Consider the following 5914-nt stretch of genomic DNA (forward strand, 5'->3'; position numbering starts at 1 on the left):
TTTGTACCAGAGGAATTTATGAGTTTCCTGGCCAAGAGGGCCAATTGGCAGAGTCTCTAAACTTCTGCCTCCCACCCCCATCTCTAAGAGAACTGTGCCTGGATAGATAGAAAACCTTGGATGCCTTTCTGGGACACTGGTTTGGTGCTGATAAAGGCAAAATGTTGTAGCATTGTGAGATGCCATTCAAATATCTTCAACCCATCCTTGGGATTGATTGTCTGTATCTCCTTAAAACAAAGAGTTTAGAAGGACAGAAATACCAGACTATTCTTTAGAATGTTCTTCACTTGGGGAACTGTAACATTGGTGAAGAAACAGCATGAGCACCATCCGTAGACAGACACAACAAGGTCATCAAGGTGGTGGGCAGGAACTCCCAATGGAGGCCAGCCAACACCCAAGCAGCAATAGCAGAACAGATGTTTGAGAGGTTGACAGTTTCCATGGAGAATATGTGCATTAACCAGAACCACGCCAAAGAAAGGAAGAGCTTGGAAAGTGGAAAGGGGAGGAAAAGATTGAGGTCCTATTGATTCCACCTGGTAAGTTCTCAAGGTTAAAACTATTTGTGATCATCACCTTTACCTTGTTTTTTCAATCCTACCCCCTCAAATTGGTGTGACCTGGAAAAAAAGAATTAGAAACATTGTCAAATAACAGTATTATATCTACAGACAAAATATTGATTCTGGATATTTCTTCCTTTTCTTATACTTCCTTGGTAGGAACATTTTTCTAGCCTATCTAAGAGATGGCAGCAATCGAGCCTGTTCCTGATTTATTTTATCTAGTCAACTGCAACACACAACAAAACCTCGGCCAAGAAACAATGACAACAGACATAAAATTCAGGTAAACAAACATAGTTTTTCTTTCTCTTTACTCAAAAAAGGTAATATTATTGACTCTACCTACGAAAAGAACATTAACTATTTTATCCGCCCCTCAGAACTCTCTTTTTTTTCTGCCTTCTTTTAAAAACGAACTTTTAAATTCGGTAATATTATTGACTCTACCTACGAAAAGAACATTATTTTATCCGCCCCTCAGAACTCTCATTTTTTTCTGCCTTCTTTTAAAAACGAACTTTTAAATTCCAACTTTTCTTAAAGCTTATTGAGATGTGACATTCCAAGCAATCTCTGAGAAGTGTAAAAGTGAGTATAATAGCTGTGATTAACTCTGTTTATATACCAGACACACTTACATTTCACTATAAATATTCCACATGAAAACCTCTGAAAGAGAGCCAATTATGGTGAGAGGTTTATCTATGTGACATTTGTCAAAGAAAAAAATAAGCTTCAGTTTCTATTTGGAAAAATTATTTCCTGGGATGATGTAAGATTGTACATTTACCAACCGGAGAAAAAATGAGGAATAGAGCTAAAATGATAAAGTGCATATAGTTTAAGTTGTAGGCTTCTCTCTGCCCCCTGAACCCCCATACTATCATAAAAACACAGAGTACACATACAAGAAAATACTAGTTCATATCATCTTCATTCCAACAGTAGCACTGATCACTGAGGGAACATCAGTGGAAACAGAAAATTTCCTATCACATGTGCTCTGCTATTAGAAAAATCCATTTTGTTCCTAACCTTACAGCTCAAAGTAAAATTACAATTTGAAATGAAAATCGTTCTTGCCCTTACAACTCTTACTTGGAATGTGTTACCTTCATTTTGTTGTTCCTCCACAACTTGTCACTTACTGTTAATTTTAGTTTTTAGGGGGAGAAAAACACAATTTTTCAGTGTTCCTGTTCACTTTTCTGTCCTTTTTGCCCCCAAGGCTCTTGATTACAAATGTAGCCTTCAATCAAACTTAGCAGATGAGTTTGAATACATATTGCAATGCTAGTTATAACCTCTGGGTTCTGGTCCTTTGGGGGCCCTGGAAGTTCTGCTAATCCAATCTTGAAAATCAGTCCTTTTAACCAAAGTATTTCTCAGAAAAACATCTATACATACAGCCAGACAGTCCATAGGAACAGGACTATTAGACATTAGTACAGCCCTACCAATGACTTATAGCCAGCATCTGCTGTGACAGGTTATAGCTTCTATTTTGATTGGTCAATGACCAAGCTAATTCAGCTGTTAAATACTTTTTAACATCCAGAATATAAGTCAAAGAAAATCTTTATTAAGTTCACTATCAAATCCTTTAAGAATAGAATATATCTACCAGACAACTGAGTTCATTAGCTCTTTATATCCTTACAATATCACTCCACTATGTAAAAAATAAATAGCAGCTTTTCCACCTATCTTTTTCAGCTACCATCAAACCTTCACAGCAAAGCCTTGGGCAAGACTTAGCTACACCTACTACCTTTATCACCTCACCTTCCATTTATTCTCCCAACCCCATTCCTCACTATCGCATCTTGTCTCCCACTGGCATCTACTCCTATTGCTCCCCAGAAAGTGCTCTTAAGAGGTCACCAATGATCTTTATTGCTTACTCAGTGGGACCTTTTCTGTCTTTATCTCAATTGATTTCTCTCAGTATTTCACCCTATTGACCACTTCTTCCTTCTTGAAACTCTCTCCTCCCATGGCTATTGAAATATTTCCCTTGATTTTTCTCATATCTCTATTTCTCAACCTTATAACTGTCCCTTTTCTCCAAAAACACCTGAAACATTGGTATTCTGTAGATCTTTGCTCTGTCTGTAGTCTCACTTAGGGTGATCATATTCCCTGCTGCCTCTATATCAATATGCAGTATTGCAAATGTACAAAGTAAAACTCAGGTTTTCCTTAAAATCTGGTACTCAGTCTACAGCTCCTAGTTCAGCAATGACTCCACCAACCAACCAACCCATCACCCAAACCCAAAATCTGGCTATTACCCCTGACTTCTTCCCACTAATCCCCATATCCTATAGCTCAACAAATAATTCCAGTCTATTTTACCTTCCTAGTATGTCCAGAATCTTTCACAGCTATTCATATATCACACAAAATTCTGCATACAATTTCAGGGTATATCTCTACAGACATGCAAAGAATCCATAAATCCAAGATATCATAGAGAAACATGTGAGGTGAATCAGAGGTGGTGGGAATGTATTTGTTTCAGAAAAAAAAGGAAAGTTTCCCTACATTACACGAAACTATATATCAGAGTCATTAAAGGGCCAATTAATTTTTTAAGCTACAGAGTATTAGGGTAAATATTTTTATAACCTTGGAACAGGTATAAAATTATTAAACCATATAGGAAAGTACTGACAGATTCAACTACATAAACTTCTGGGTAAAGTAAGACACCATGGATATAGGAAAAGACAAGTGTCAAAGTACATAAAACATGGGAAATATATGTAATCCATGCCATTTATATCCATAAGATACCTAAGAAGTGACTATAGTCAATAAAACAAACAACACAATAGGAAAAAAATGTGCAATGGACAAGAACATTTTACAGAAGAGCAAATTGCCAATTAGTATAGAAAAAATGCTCAACCTTTACCAATCAAGGAAACACAAATTAAAACAACTAAATCATTCTTCATCTACCACATTGGCAAATATTAACAAGATTGATAGTGTCCAGAGTTATAAAGGATATGGGAAAAATGGATACCCTCATACCCTGGTAGGAAGGCAATTTGGCAACATCTGTCAATATAAATATCTATATAGTTCTACCCAGAAGTTCCACTGGTAAATCTCTATTCTAAAGAAATATTTGTACCTGTGCACAAAGAAGCATAAACAAGGATATTTACTGCAGTGTTGTTTATCATAAAGAAGCCTAATGCCCACCTAAAGGAGAGGCATATTATAATGTAAAAGAATACAGCTGGGCCCTGGGCATGTGGCTCAGTTGGTTGGGCATCATCCCTTGCATGGAAGGATTGCTGGTTAGATGCCCGGTCAGGGGCACATGTCCAAGTTGGGGGCTCAGTTCCCAGTGGGGGAGCACGCACAAGGCAGCCGATTGATGTTCCACTCTCACATCGGTGTTTCTCTCCTTTCTTCTCCCTCTAAAAATCAATTTTAAAATCTTTAAAAAACAAAAAGAATGTGAATCTCAGAGGGAAGGCAGAGGTGGATGGATGGGAAGAGACCAATCAAAGAATTTGTATGCGCATATGCATAACCATGGACACAAACAATAGTGTGGTCAAGGCTTGGGGTGTGGGGTGGGGGCAGGCTAGAAGGGGTCAATGGAGAATAAAGGGGACGTATGTAATACTTACAACAATATATATTTTTTTAAAGAATGCAGTTGGTCTAAGACATATTGCTCAATGACAAGACAATGTGTATGTATAAAATATCCCATTTACTTTTTTAAAAAACCTACACACTTGAGTACATACATATACTTGGGGGTAAAAAGTCTGCATATCATGAAAACACCAAATAATGGTTACCTCTGAGGAGGGAAGAAAATTCAGGAGGGTGAGAAGATGAGATATTTACCTTCTATAATAATAAAAGCGTAATATACTATTAGACCAGACAGCCAAACGACCTTACGGATGTCCTTCCGGACAACCTTTCATCAAAGCCAGGGCTGCGAGGGCTGAGGCAAGCCGCCGCGGCTGCGAGGGCCAAGTCCCTTGCATGAATTTCATGCATCGAGCATCTAGTTTATTCTATATTTTTCTAAATTGTTTGAATACTTTACAACCAGGATAAATGAAAGTGTGGCAAACTTTTAAGAGAATGTTCCATCTTATTGCCCAAGTCCCTCACTCCTTCTGAACTCTGGAATGTCTCACAATTTGCCTAATCTCTACTGTTCACTGACATTTCATTTAATCCACAAATTGTATACTTTCTCCTAGTCCACACCAGAGCCAGCGGGTCCTGTGGGTGCCCATCACGGCCCTGTCACCTGGAGGTGGGGAGTAGCGTTACTTACCCACTGCAATTCATGGCAGTATCACATAGAAACAGGAGACACTGACCCCACGTTCTGCTTATGCCATTTATTTTGTTCTCTTTGAGGATTTGCAGCGGAGACCATGACTCTGTATAAATTGGTAATGTTCACTGACAGGTCTGTACTCAGTTGTAAGTTAAATGACACTGCTTTCAGAACTTATGTGTGGGCTGTGAAATATGTAAGCTGGGAGTGTTCTCATAACCAAATGGGAAATAGAAATGATAAAATAAACCAAATTGCTTCTGGTAGAGAGCACTGCAGTAATCTGCCGTTAATCCCTCTGCATCCCAGAAATAAACTATTAATTTCCCCTCTGGATTTCCTCAGGATAACCAGGTTCTAATCCATAAGAGTTCTTTCCCTCCCACTTCCAATTACCAGCGTTGAGTTTGTGATTCTGGAGAGACATTTTACCGGCAATGCTTTAAATGCCTAAATAAATGTCATCCTCCTGTTAACACTGTGGCCTCTTAATAAATTTTCTAATGTTGATTGATAGATAGATGATTGATAGATAGGCAGATAGATAGATCTTCCTGAACTACTTTTCAACCAGGCATATTTTCCCCAACATTAACTCTTCTGATAAAATCTGACTTAAATTTTTATCTTCAAAAACCTAGGTATATTTCATATAAGCAAAAAGTATTGCAATAATGTACATGGGGGTTATGTCTCGGCGTTAAGGGCAACATCGATGTTTCGCATTTCCATTTACAAGGAGAAGATACAGACATGGAAAGGCTTAGGTTCCTGGAATTTACAGCAAAATCTGAACCTGGAAATACTACAAGGTTCATTTTTCCTTTCCTACACACAAAACTGGTACCCACCTATGGCTCTAGCACATTCCCATAGCAATCACTCCAGACAGCCCTCAGGCTCAAGCCAGTCCGCACTGCTGTTCAAGTGCTCTCCCAAATACCCACAGGGTGTGGCAAAGTGCAGCTGACGGCCCAAGCAAAAAAGAACATAGAACTCTAGGCCATTCACC

At 38.5% G+C, this 5914-nt stretch overlaps 1 long non-coding RNA gene across 1 annotated transcript in view; it reads right to left on the minus strand.

Moving 5' to 3' along the window:
* Positions 1-588: 588 nt before the first annotated feature.
* Positions 589-5914, minus strand: part of LOC106728156 — a 6250-nt gene continuing 924 nt past the window's right edge. Inside the window, exons 2-3 of the long non-coding RNA XR_001364417.1 lie at positions 4897-5036; positions 589-626 (exon numbers count right to left, since the gene is read on the minus strand). This is a non-coding gene — a long non-coding RNA (uncharacterized LOC106728156). The remainder of the gene's footprint in view (positions 627-4896; positions 5037-5914) is intronic.

Source organism: Myotis brandtii, unplaced genomic scaffold (assembly GCF_000412655.1).
Source record: "Myotis brandtii unplaced genomic scaffold, ASM41265v1 scaffold115, whole genome shotgun sequence".
Classification (NCBI taxonomy): domain Eukaryota; kingdom Metazoa; phylum Chordata; class Mammalia; order Chiroptera; family Vespertilionidae; genus Myotis; species Myotis brandtii.